Here is a 14689-nt window from a genome sequence, read left to right as displayed (position 1 = left end):
AAATGCATAATGACACCTGTCCTCAGTAAAATGTGCCTTTTCAGATGTCAACATTTGTTAGATAGCTGTAATATAACATTCAGAAGTAGGTCAGGGTATACACAGGCTGTGATCTGAACAAACAGACACTTAAACATGGTGCCTTTATAGTGATGGTGATTGTACAACTGAATCAAAAGTCTAGTTTAATAGGCTTTTAATGCAGGGAAGGGTGATTTTACTTACAAGATGCCATACAGTATAAATGCTGGCTTCCACACAATGCCTTTGTTGTCCCAACACAAATCCTTTACAAATTAAAGTGGATTTAACATAAAATAATTAAGTTGTCTCCCAAAAAACCCTTAAAAATTGTGTTTTTCAACTCATTTTAAATAAGTCACTTAAGCAGCAAACAATCTTTTTTGAGTGTATAAAAAACATTATTGGTTCACCAAAGAACTTGATCTTAATATGCATATAGTAGTTTAAAGACTGGGCCGAAAAAAAAAATGCAGTATTATTAAAGGTTATTAAATAACGAAGCTTTAATTGGCTTAAAATTGACCCTTTTCCTTATTTTTTGGTCATTAAATCAGACTTGATGCACTCAAAAAATGGTTTCGCTGCTTGTTCAAACTACTTAAGACTATTGTTGAGATTTGTTTGTGACCGCTTAATTGTTTTAAGTTCAATTCACTTCAGTTTGTTAAGTTAACTTAATCGATTTCAGTTGGGACAACATGAATGAATTGTATGGAACCCTGCATTTTTTACAGTGTGTGATTTAATATATCGGTATTATATTACATACAGTTGAAGTCAGAATTATTAAACCCTCTGAATCCCCCCCTGTTTATTTTTTCCCCAATTTTTGTTTAACAAAGAGATTTTTTTCGACACATTTCTAAACATAATAGTTTTAATAACTCATCTCTAATAACTGATTTGTTTTATCTTTGCCATGATGACAGTAAATAATATTTGACTAGATATTTTTCAAGACACTATTATACAGCTTAAAGTGACATTTAAAGGCTTAGCTAGGTTAATTAGGCAGGATATTGCAAGTTATTGTATAACGATGGTTTGTTCTGTAGACTATCAAAAAAAATATATGCCGTGACTGTTGCTCAGTGAAGTGATTGGTTTTCGTTTATTTTAATATCCTGATTACACAACATATAAACACATCCATATCTCAGCAGGGTCGGTCATAGTTTTGGGTCCCCTTGAAACATTTCCGTTGTGATGCGTGGATATTTGCAAGGGTTGTGACCAATTTGCAGCGCATTTCTTCAGTTGTTTGTGTTGTGAGAATTTGCAACACGCGTGCTGTCAAATTGATGAAGATCGTTTCTTAATTTGCTAGTGCTTTTTGTAATTGCATGTGCTTACTTATATTGCAGTGCGTTAAGCTCTCTCGGCCAACGTAAACATCGGTCTATTCTCATCATTATATACACATTCAGTCATGTAGATAAAGGTATGTACTCGGAAAAATAAAAAATCTGTATCTGTATTTAGTGATTTTATGATTATGAATTGCATTCCAGGCCCTTCATCTCTGCTCTGTCAACTTTTGATGTTGGAAATTGATCTCTGCAGTTTAACAAAGTGACTTTTATTAGTTTAAAACTATATAACCAATAATAAAGAGAGAATTAAGTCTGTAAAATAACAGAAATAGTACTTGCAGTTTATTACGCTAACAAAAAAATCACACATTGGATGAACTCAATTCAAGGGCAGGATTACCATCCAATAAATTTGTTTAGCAGCAACAAAATCAAAACATTTACACAATTAATAATGCAGTTGAGTTGGTCTAACATGATTTTATCGTATAAGATTTTCTATTTTTATTTAACTTCAACTCAAAGGTCTGATAATATCATGTATGTCTATTACATTTCAAAGTCTCTTTTTTTATTTGACGTTATCCAAAATGAACTAAAAAAGCCATTTTTAAACATATTTCATGAGTAACATGTGCAGCTGATTGAGACTGATCTCAGAACTATTGTTAGGACAGTTATTGCTCACTGAGCAAAGAAACAAACTGCATTTTTGCTAATTAAGCTGCCAACACCCAAAGCATCGGTGCTTCTGCAAGGTGATAATCTCAAAACTCAAAGCATTACAAGAAAATCTTCTAAATCTTCAAACTAAAGTGAAGATTAAACTCTAACAAGTTTTTCTATTAACGTTAAACACCTAAGATTTCTTTTATTGTCAACATTTCCCTCTCTTAATTCAATCCCACGCAAAGTATTCTGGGAACTACAAATCCCCAAACCAGGTAGTTGGACCAACACAAAACGCTTACCTTAATGGTTTACAAATATAAGTGGACTGAACATGAAACAAATAAATTGGCCAAAAAAAAAGTACAAGAATTGTGTTGTTTCAGCTCATTTTAAACGGGTAGCAGCAGTAATCTTTATTTTTCTTCTTCAGTGTACTTGTTTTTGTACTAGAATAAGCAAAAATACAGACAATGTATCACTTCAAACTATTAAAAATGTCAAGAAAAGTTACTTTTTCAAGCTTTTTAATATCAAAACTTGATTAAAGACAGATCAATGTCCCATAATGCACTTCAAAAAGCATAACAAATTATAATTATAAAAACTGGCAGATTAATTTTACGTGGTGCTCCAGATAGGACTAGTTCATCAGGCACTGTTTCTCCATTTGATTCATATGTATATATGTGCCTGAAACAAAGTTGTTGCTTTTTATTTTACGACTTTACCAAAGTTTTGAAAGTTTAATTTGAAAAGATACATTTGAAAAGTTTTGGTAAACCTCATATTTTCTAACCAAGGTAACCATCACCATCTTTCTTTTTTCCAAAACAAAGACAGCCACATCTTTAACCTTCTTTGAAACTTTCATAACATACAGCACTTTTTTTTTTTTTGCCCAAAGCGTTTTGGTGTTCTTGTAAACGCTACTGTAATGAACCCTAACCCGTATTTATTCTGTCTGGGTCACGTCATACTCAATACCGTACGCGATTATAGGATAACAACAGAATAAGGCTGATTTCGTCAGAGTCGACACTAGATATAAACCAGTATTGATGATAGTAAAAGGTAAATATTTAGCTGAAAATATTAATACTTAATCCCGAGGATGGTGTTATGAGTGCATTTTCTTGTCAGTGTTGATATACGGCATTGTCCAGCAGTCATTCGTGCCATTTTCCAGACTAGAAATACAGCTTTTTATATATTCTAAATTGTGTTTTCCACTTATAAGAGTGAACTAAAGAACGTAAAAAGCATTCAGTTTGGACTTCAAACGCTAGAATTTCTGTAGTATAAAATAGAACAAAACAAGACGAGAAAGGATTTACCTTTGAACTTTTGACCTCTTTACGTGTACGTGATCTCGGTGTGTACGAATGTTAAAATCCATCTAGCGTTCAGGATTAATAAAACTACAATTTGTAGAAATGTATTTTTAAAAATGTGCTCTGTGCAATGACAGGGTTGGAACAGGTTTATTCAGATAATTTAGCCAGAATTTGAGATCTGCAGGTGTTTGGGGATATAACAATCATACTAATTATATCAATACAAACAAAATAATAATAATTAGTAGTAGTATTGGTAGTGTTTTATGTATTATACATTAATTAGTAGCAGTAGTAGTATTAAAAATAGATCCTTATCCAAATCGCACATCATTAAAGTTCAGTTTTTTTGTATGCATACTTGTTTCCACACAGTTATTATTTAGACCAGGGGTCTCCAAACTTGTTCCTGGAGGGCCGGTGTCCTGCAGATTTTTAGCTCCAACCCTAATCAAACACACCTGAATGAGCTAATCAAGGTCTTACAAGGTATACCTGAAACATCCAGCCAGGTGTGTTGAGGCAAGTTGGAGCTAAACCCTGCAGGGACACCGGCCCTCCAGGACCGAGATTGGTGACCCTTGATTTAGACTATCCTTTGGAAGCATTTTAGCAGACAGAGACGTTTCACAGCATCATTGATTTTTAACTAATTATACCCATTTATTCCCTGTGCCTGATCAAAAATATACTGCTCTGCTTAAGGTGATTCAGTAGCCAATTAATGCACAATTTTTTCTCCACTAGTGATTTACATGGATTAACTGTGGATATACAGCAATATAATCCTACTTTATGAAAATACATACACACTACTATGTATTCACAGGGTGTCCGCAGACTCTTAATATCTCTTAAATTTCAAAAACAAAATTTTAGGCCTCAAAAAGTCTTAAATTTAATGAAATATTGTCTTGTTGGTCTTAAATTGTTTTGAATGGGTCTTAATTTTAGTCTGTTTATGTAGTCATCCAATCGATCCGAACAATACATCTCAATAAAACTTTTAGCAAAACTCTACTTACAGTATTACTTATTTATTTATAATCTTAACAGTCTGTTGCATACATTTATTTTAAGTTATGTTAAAAAAGATTTGAATGCTTTTTACATGTGATGTGGGAATGTCCGGAGGTGCAAAAACTTGCTGCCATTTTATTTAAAGTAACAAAAATTTGTTTCCCCAAAGATCCTGTATTGTGACTATTGAATGATAACTCTCATATTCCCTTAAATGCAAAGGTCCGTATATTTTGGTTAGCTGCTTCAACTGCTACAAAGAAAATATTGGTACAAATCTGGAAACCTCCTCATGATCTCTCAGTTAAGCACTGGTTACATTCATTATTGGAAATACTGTATCTGGAACTGTCATCAGCACGGATTAACCATGCCAAAGTGGACATTCTTACGACATGGAAAATCTATATATGCAACGTCAAAGAAATCTTGGACACTTAACCCTCATCTGATGCTACGGATGTCAACTTAATGTAAAGTATCTAACAGCTTGGTCTAAACTATAGTTATTCTGTGTTTCCTGGTGTGCGTATAATGGAGTGGGGTGATGGGGAATTTATATGGGGTAATATCTGTTCAAAGTTTTTTTTCTATCTGATTGTTAAAAAACTGTATATTCTCACTTTCAAAATAAAAAACTAAATTACAAAAAGAAAAAAATATAATTAGAATGTAAAAAAAACTTGGGTCACATTGTTTAAAATACATGATTAAGAAATACGTAATTAGATTAAATACGATTTATTTATTTATTTATTTATTTTTTTGATGGAGCGAGTACATTTTTTTTTTCTGCTGGGCCATTAGTCTTAAAAAGCTCTTAAAATGTCTTAAATTTGACTTTGTGAAACCTGCAGTGTATGCTTTGCTACTCCAATTTCAGTCCATTTTAATTCTGTTTCTCTAAATCCATCTGTTATTCTGCATTTTGACTTGCAATCTCCCCCTTTTTTTTTACCTTAGCGCTGCTGGATAGGCAAACAAACATTCAATATACCATCACCAGAAAAACCAAGTGTTTTTGATAACAACAGCTTCCGCTATCACCGCCGATATCATGGTATCAACACTATTGTCTAATCAGATTACAATAGCACTTTAATCACTTGCATGCAACTCCACAATTGCGTTTTATCTGTTATAACCGATGTATATCTGTCATATCTAATTTAAATAAGACAATATCTTTTGTAATCCAATCTTTTACTGTAAACCCGATAGCACGGTCAATGGACGGACACCAATTAAGCAGACTTGAGTAAATAAACAGGGACCCTCCTAACAATACATAAAAAATCTCGACCCTATGGGTTTCAATTGACTCAGCACAGATGACTGATAATGCGAGGACATTTTTAACAGCAAAGAAAGAAGGATGTGCAAGGTTATCTCACTGTTATCTTGCAGTGGCATTAGATAACTTTACACCCCTTTGAGTGTTTATGCCCAGTTGTCATGTGAAAGAGTTCAATTTAAATAACATGTTAACTCAACTTAGAGATATTCTTTGTTTAGGCTCATAATGTTGAGTCATTTAGCTAATAATCATTTATTATTATTAATAATCATTCATCATAACTTAATTCTCCAAATATAAGGTTCAAGAACATTAATACAAGCTCATAATATATGCAATTGTCTGCCGTTACTGAAACATATTCAACATTTACACTGGTTCAATACTACTCACAGCCTGAGTTGAATTAAAATGAAACAAAACTCTCAAAATCTCAGCAAAACTAATAGCATCAGCAGCTTCACGTTTTACTAATCTGTTTGACTTTATTTCTACCAGACGTATCCAAAAGTCCACAATCAAATCTATTGAGATCCAGATGCTTGAATGAATTTCATTTTGAAAGTTTTCAGACGTCACTATTGTGGAGATCCGTGTTTTTTCTTTACTTGGGGTCTCATCATTAATGATAGCTTGTCTTAGATTACTATTACTCCGTTTTATGATCTGACTAACATCTGTAACCACACTGAACATCTGCGTTAGCATTTAAATTAAATGGATGTGCACTGGATGTGTAATACATAAGAATATTTGTGATACATATTAATAAACAAATCATTTACCAATTAATCAATCAAGCAATCAACCTATAAATCAGTTTAATCAACTTCTCTTCTGACTAGTAATATACATTAATATTAATCAGCAACTTTGATAGCATTCTCTCCAATGAAACGAATGAATGTTATTATTTTTGTAATTCCTACAAACATTACATCAATCATTTCTCACTTTAGCTCTAAGCAGGCTTAAGTAATCAAACACTTGAGTCCGAGTAATGAAATTGTATTACTTACAACTCTTCCGTGTCCTGTCAAGTGTTAAAATACACACCTAGACAGTATAAAGGCCCTCTTATAGGTGAGTTTCCGACTTGCGGAGCCACCTTTGACCCTCAGGTCAGCCGCAGTTCTTAGAAAACGAGCATTAAAAGCCTTTCAACAGTCTCTGAATACCTCTTCGGCAAACATTCCCTGAAATGATCTCATTGGGCAGCTCACTTACTCTTTTACAACACAGGCTGTTTATACGACCTTCAATACACTCCTAGTCCATTTTTCTACACTCCATAATAATCAACTCTCGTTTTTGTTGAAGAATCGCTAACTTGCGTCATAAAGGCAATAACCCTTAAAATGCGTCATGCTTTCTTTCATCAAAGGCCAGAAGAGATCTACTCTTAAGCAGTCTGGGCTGCTTTAATAACTTTACTTTTATTGTTGCTCATCAAAAAACTTAAATTCAGTTGGTATAGAATTATAACATGGTTATCACTGCCTCTTTATTGGATTTCTGCATGAAAACATGCATTTAACACATAATTACATAATTTGTTTTGGATAATTGAGCTTATGAACACCAGAGCAGTCTTGTGATTTATTGGTTTTTATTCAGGATGGGATTTTTAGGAAATTAATTAGCTGAAAAACTGCTTTGAATAACAACATATGATGCAAAGCTGTATGAAATACAGCATATTAAGGTATTTGTTGAGTAAGTTTACAGTACTCATGAACATTAGTATTTAAACTTAATGTTTTAAGGCACCGCTGCGTAAAACCAGCCTGATCTCACGAGAAAACGTAAGTATTTTACGATTTGTCAGTTTAGTGGCTAATTCATACGAATTTGTACGAGTTCAGTCGTACAAAATTGTACGATTTTGAAAAAGAGGCGTGGCACCTAACCCCACCCCTAAACCCAACCGTCATTGGGGGAAAAGCAAATCGTACGAATTTGATTGTACGAATTCATACGAATTAGCCGCTAAATCAAAAAGTTACGAATTGCCGTGAGATTGTGTTGGTAAAACATATCCTGGATAACTTGTGGCTCATTCTGCTGTGGCGACCCTAGATTAATAAAGGGACTTAGCTGAAAAGAAAATTAATGAATGTTTTAAGGCAGCCGGTTTCCTCAAATGGTTGAAATACCCTTAACCTATTGGGTTTTACAGTGTTAGCTTGGCAAGTATAGTCACTTTTTATTTCAAAACCATGCTAGTCTGCACAAGTGTTGCTCATTAATGACTTTGGCTGTAATTCCCAGGGTTTATGAGGATTTCAGGTCAATCGCTGTGTCTGTTACTGTAGATAATTTATATGTGATGATTTTGATATCTTATCGAGTTTACCGATCAGACATGATATGGATTATCTCTATCTTACAAAATCAATCTTATAAGATTTCTATGGGTGTGTTCAATTTGAATGGGTAAATGTGCTTATCTGAATCCTTATCTTCAAGTTCAGCCCGTTCAGGACCTTTGGGTTGCTATAATGGTGATGGGCTGGAAAGGTCACATGGTACAGTGGTGCGAGGGGAGATGAAATGATGTTTATGAGTCTGACATGAAATTGGTTATAAAGCCTTCCTGGCTGGCTGAAATGTTAGAAGTCTGGGCCATGTTTGCACGCTATTCATTTACTGTGTACTCTGCTAAGCTTTGTGTACACAGTGTAAACACTGAGCCATAACACACTTGATGAATAGTAAAAGTGATTGCAGGTGCAAAATTACAGGACAGCTTTATTCCATATTTCCAGAAGGAAATGGCGCAATCAAGATGATGCCTAACCGGAGAGGTTGGAAATAAGAGTTTTGTGGCTTTTTAGAGACTAATTCCCAATCACAATTCTACCCCTTAGCCCTTCCCCTTACCTCTTATTCCAGTTCTTTTTAGCTTGAAGGCGTAGGGCTTAGGGGAATGGCTTGATACCCTTTTAAATGGAGATTTTTTTAGGACCACAATCGAAAACAAGGGGTAAGAAAATTTCCCAGAATACACCAGCTACAATAACAGCATGGTTTCACGCGGAAGTAAGGAGATCCACAAATTAGTATTTTTTGTCATTATTACGAATTTTAACACCAAACAAGCATGTTTTAATACATTCATAACAGCGCTTGTGTTTTAAATAAAATAAAAATAAAACCAGCAAAATTTCGCCATCCCTGATAATAACTCTTGTATAGCAGTCCCACAACATTCTGTCACTCGATAACACTCAAATCCCCCATCAAAAAAGTCCCTATGAGAGATCACAATGACTAATGATGACGTGCGGGTGTTGTAGTGGTGTCCCTTTTCTTAGGGGTAAATTTTAAAGCCCTTCCCCTTCACATACTATTTCAAGGGGGAAGGGGAAGGGGTACAAAAATTGGGATTGGGCCTAAGTCTTCATGTATTGTATTCTAGAGTAACAAGAGGTTTAACAACCTGTGCTTAACACTCCATTTTATAATTTTTTTTATGCTTGTTTAAACTACTTATTTAAAATGAGCTAAATCAAAAATGAGCAAAATCAAAACAGTTCTTGTTTTTGGGGGGGACAACTTAATTTATTAATTTAAGTTTTGTTCATTCCATTCATTCATTTTCTTTTCGGCTTACTCCCTTTATTAATCCGGGTTCGCCACAGCAGAATGAACTGCCAACTTATCCAGCACGTTTTCACGCAGCGGATGCCCTTCCAGCCGGAACCCATCTCTGGGAAACATCCACACACACACTACTGGCAATTTAGCCTACCCAATTCACCTGTGCTGCTTGTCTTTGGACTGTGGGGGGAACCGAACGCAGGGAAAACATGCAAACTCCACACAGAAACGCCAACTGAGCCAAGGCTCGAACTAGCGACCTAGTGACCTTCTTGCTGTGAGGCGACAGCACTACTGCGCCACTGCGTCGCCCTTCATTCCATTTAAATTTGTAAAAACAACTTAAAATTGTACGGTTCTATCTGACATTTTAGTCAAAATTGAGTTCACAAATTCTTATTAACAGACAACTTATTTACATTATGTGAAGATTTTTTTTTTAAGTCGTTTACATTTTAAAACTTTTTATTTAAAGAAAGGTTTTATCTACAAAGTCGAACTCTAGCTTGGCTCTATAACAGGGATGGGCAAACTCGATCCTGGAGGGCCGGTGTCCCTGCATAGTTTTGCACCAACCCTAATCAAACACACCTGCTTGTAGCTTTCTAGTGATCTTAAAGACACTAATTAGGGTGTTCAGGTGTGTTTGGTTAGTGTTGGATCAAAACTCTGCAGGGACACCGGCCCTCGAGGATCAAGTTTGCCCATGCCTGGTCTATAAGGTTGTTTCTGTGAGCAAATCAGCATTACAAATGTTCGCACAAGGACCAATCAGGATCAGCTTTCTTTGTCATTCCACCAGACTGCTTCATTGTTAAAAAAATGTAATATATTAAATGTGAAATATTTTTATTTGTGTATATATAGTAAGCAAAACATTTTTCAGTGTCTATTAAGCTTTGTTAAACAGCCTATTGTCTGTTTTCTTTTAAAGTCTTTACATTTTTAAGCCTTGAAGGACAAATTATTAATTTAATTCATGGGGTCTTAATTACAACAATAAATATGACCATATTAAATACATAAAACTAACATCTGCACTGGACAAAAGATTTAGCACAGCCTTGTATGCTTCATTTGAACGAAAAAAATATTCATCCTAAAACATTAAATAAATGTTAAAGAAAGCAAAAATGTGGCATATTGTTACAACACCAATTTTTTAAATTAGATTAATAAGCAAACTGACTGTATTTCTTGAAAACTATTGCTTCAATTAGTGATCTGCCAGATAGAACCTTATAAGTCAGCCTGATCTCACGAGAAAACGTAAGTATCTTACAAAGAAGACTTCATCAGCCGTTTGTTAAAGGAAGGATCAGTAAAGACTGTCAGAACATGGATCAGTGCATCATGAATCAGTTTCTTCCCCCATTTCACCAGTGTAAGTACGTGCGATTAAAATTACTGCCTAGTTTACTCTAGCTTGCACATTATGTATTTAGTTGTGTTTTGTTACTTGTAACGGCGTGTACTGTATCAGGTTAACTCTTTATATTCTCATGTTGTGTGTGTGTGCGTGCGTGTGTGCGTGTGTGTGTGTGAAAAGAGCAAGTAGACTGTGATGGGATAGGAGATCTCCTCGCCAGTTCTTGGACTTTTTGCTCAATAAAATAGTTAGTCGTAAGTATTTTCTAGTCCATCGTCTGTATTTACATTCACCCACTGGCAGCCAAAATCCACTATGAAGCGTGTATGCACTGTGACTACTTTTATATTGTTGATTAGCAGCTGGGCATTTCACTCTGTCTCGCGCTGAAGCCTGTCACTGTCGACCAATCGCAGCAGGCTGTCATCGGTCCAATCAGCGCAGATTAGCTTCGCGCTAAGGAGGGGTTTGGGAACAAATGAATCGCTGAACGATTCATATGAGAGTCGCTGGGATAATTAGGTAAAAATAAATGCAGATTATAAGACCATCAAAGTGTTTTATGACCTTGCATGCATATTAGACTGTTGTTGGAGACCCTTACAACCTAAATATGACCCTATTTCATGTATAATATGGGCTCTTTAATCAATTTGTGTTGAGACACCATGAAGAAATTGTTTTCTTACATTTCTTACAGGGCACTTTGGCCACTGCTAACATTATGACACCATCCTGGAAATAAAGAGTGGAAAATATTAATAATAATAATTCAAAAAAATCAAACTGACTACACGATATGCGCTACCTTTTTTTTGCGAAAAATTTTATGTCGAATGAGTTGCACTAAAACTGCTAGTTGCATCTGAAGCAGATGAATATTAATTTAGAAAAGTTTTACTATTGTAAATATACTTACAGATTAATACTTCATCACCTTTTCAACTAGTCTACCATCTAAACTCAAACCTCAAACCCATCTAAACCTGTCCAAACTCAGTCCTGGAGGGCTGGTGTCATACTGAGTTTAGCTCCAACTTGCTTCAACACACTTGTCAGCAAGTTTCTAGTATATCTAGTAATGCTGCGGTCACACATTTAAGCTTGTGAAATTCTGTAGTACGGTGCTGCGAAAAGGGGCGGGATTAAACAAGATGATTAGACATTTTTAAAAAAGCCAGCGATTGGTCCATATTTAAAATTTCTGTACAGAGAGGTCATGTTTTGATCCTCGATTGGTCTCACGCAGTCCAGTGATGCGATTTCGCTGGTCAGAATTCACCAAGCTTGAACTTTCCATTGCAGTGAACTGCGAAACTTGACGAACGAACTTGCGTTTCCGGTCTGACGCATTCGCGTGCGTATGAATAGAAGTCTATGGGGAGAAAAATCCAGTGTGACCACAGCTTAAGAGCTTGATTAGCTGGTTCAGGTGTGTTTGATTAGGGTTGGAGCTAAACTCTCCAGAACACCGGCCCTTTAGGACCATGTTTGGACACCCTTGGTCTACACCAGGGGTGTCCAAACTCGGTCCTGGAGGGCCAGTGTCCTAAATATTTTAGTTACAACCCCAATTACACACACCTGAACCAGCTAATCAAGCTCTTTCTTGGTATACTAGGAACTTCCAGGCAGGCGTGTTGGAGGAAGTTGGAGCAAAACTATGCAGGACACCGGCCCTCCAGGATCGAGTTTGGACACCCCTGGTCTACACTAAACCTGACCCTTAATTGACCCAAAAGCAAATGTGAAATATAAACTATGCATTTAAAGCTTAGTTTTAGAAATCAGGCACTAAAAGAAGGTCATTTTCAACAAAGTTCAAGTATTTAAGTTTTATTTTTTTGCTAATTTGTGCTTAAACCTATGAATTCTTACAATATCAGTTACTTTATTTGCATTATGCAGTTCTTTACAGTTGCGCAACAGTATTTTGTAAAGAGCCAAGCTGCATTAATAAACTGATAACCTAATCGTCATTTAGGTGAAGAAATAAAAGTTTGTGTTTCACTGACACATTCATTGCATCTGAAAATGAGGTCTGTATACAGTGTCTTTGTGAAATTTTGTGAAAATGTACATACATGCTTGTTTTTATTTGTTACAACCCTCATATTATAGTAGATGTTTTGCTAGTTCCAGATAAAAAGTGGCTTGTGTCTTGACATTTACCGTGCACCCCAGTATGTTGTCTGGGAATCCATCCTGTTTAATCAAATAGTTGAAAATATCAGTAGTATGCAAAGTGTATCACAACACTTTTGTAAAAGAGCAAAAGAGATTTTTTAAAGAAACAGTGGGAAGATGACTTAGGAAATATAGTTCCAGAGACTACATCTCAACATCTATTTGCGTCAAACACGGTTTATTACAAGTTAAGATAATTCAGCTTGATCTCACGAGAAAACGTAAGTATTTTACGTTTTGACAGTTTAGTGGCTAATTCGTACGAATTTGTACGAGTTCAGTCGTAGGAAATGGTACGATTTTAAAAAGGAGGCGTGGCACCTAACCCCGCCCCTAAACCCAACCGTCATTGGAGGATGAGCAAATCGTACTAAATTGTACGAATTAGATCGTACGAATTAGCCACTAAAAAAAAAGTTACGAATTGCCGTGAGATTGTGTTGGATAATTCATAGGCTGCACCTTTCTAAAAGCAAACTGTCAAGAATATTCCCAGAAATTGATCCAATATGTTCTAGGTGCCACAGAGATGGTCATCTTGGGGCATATGTTCTGGACGTGTCCATCCCTAAGACCATTTTGGTCTGCGGTGTTTGAGACTTTTTCCTATATATGTGAAAAGGAGATGCAACCAGATCCAGTAATGGCAATATTTGGTGTGACACCTGAAAACCTTGCACTACCAGCAGGTCAATTAAATGCACTAGCGTTCTCCTTTGTTGGCCCGAAGGCTTATACTTTGCAGTGGAAGTCAACTAAACCACCAACACATACTAAATGGGTAGAAAATGTCATGACGTATCTAAAGCTAGAAAAAAATCAAATATAGCACCCAAGGCTCAAATAATAGATTCTTCAAAGTTTGGAGACCCTTCCTGTCATATTTTGAGAACAGATTTATTCCAAATATTTGAATTGTAAGCCCCCCCCCCCCCCCCAATTCACCCCTTAATGTTTTTTTTTTTGTTGTTTTTTTTAATATTATATTTTTTAATTACTTTTTTCTGTTGATTAGTATTATTTCACCTGGTTTTTGCTTTCCTTTTTGTTTCATGTACTTTGTTTTTGTATATTTTTGAGTTGCTCTGTTAAAAAGTTTTAATAAATAGACTTGTATACTACAACACTTTTGTAGATCGCTACAGTTTACTCAGTGGAAGAACTCTTTAATTGGCCATGTGCTTGGCTACACTGTACAGAGTCATATGAGACTTTTATGATGTTTTTAGTTTGCACTTCAAACTCCATTTTGTCTGCAGTGCAAGTTATCACACAAACACAAAATACAGACTTTTAATTACGGATAAGTTGGAAAATAATCTAAACAATTCTCCAGCAGAAGTGATTTTACCCATGTTTAAGGATGCCCTTTTTTATGTAGGCACATTTCCTCTTGAAAGAAGGCACTAGAGCAAGATATAAGGGATTAACCCTTATTTTGTTATTGCCAGTCGGGGAAGGGACGTTTTCTTTATCGATGAACGTTTTATTGAACAAAATAAAATAGTCATCAGATCTGGTTAGTTTTGTTTGTCGAGTTCAAAGTGAAGGCTATAAATGTTAAATAAGCGCATATACGCATAAAGATAAATTTTTGATTATTACCTAGCTGCAGAGAAAAAATCTGAACAATCAATTTTGGATCTTGACAATTCACTTTTGCTGATTTGCTTCTCGTTGAACATATGCTGATAATAATAATATTTACATCTGCATCGCTCAATTTGTGTAACATTGGACTGCTAGTTACCTCATACTACCTCCCTGTATATTATTAAGACACTGTCACTTTATCATATCAGCTTTTTGTACTATATACTGTTTTGCAATATACTGTACTTTTTGCACTATATACTGTTTTGCAATATAC

At 35.3% G+C, this 14689-nt stretch overlaps 1 protein-coding gene across 1 annotated transcript in view; it reads right to left on the bottom strand.

Moving 5' to 3' along the window:
- Nucleotides 1-6701, bottom strand: part of otop2 (otopetrin 2) — a 59763-nt gene extending 53062 nt beyond the window's left edge. The window contains exon 1 of the mRNA XM_056454275.1: nt 6680-6701. The gene's annotated coding sequence lies outside the window, so the exon portion shown is untranslated. The remainder of the gene's footprint in view (nt 1-6679) is intronic.
- Between the last annotated feature and the right edge of the window lie 7988 nt (nt 6702-14689).

This window comes from Danio aesculapii, chromosome 3 (assembly GCF_903798145.1).
Source record: "Danio aesculapii chromosome 3, fDanAes4.1, whole genome shotgun sequence".
NCBI lineage: Eukaryota > Metazoa > Chordata > Actinopteri > Cypriniformes > Danionidae > Danio > Danio aesculapii.
The sequence above is the reverse complement of the archived record's forward strand: the minus strand, read 5'-3'. Positions and strand labels throughout refer to the sequence as shown.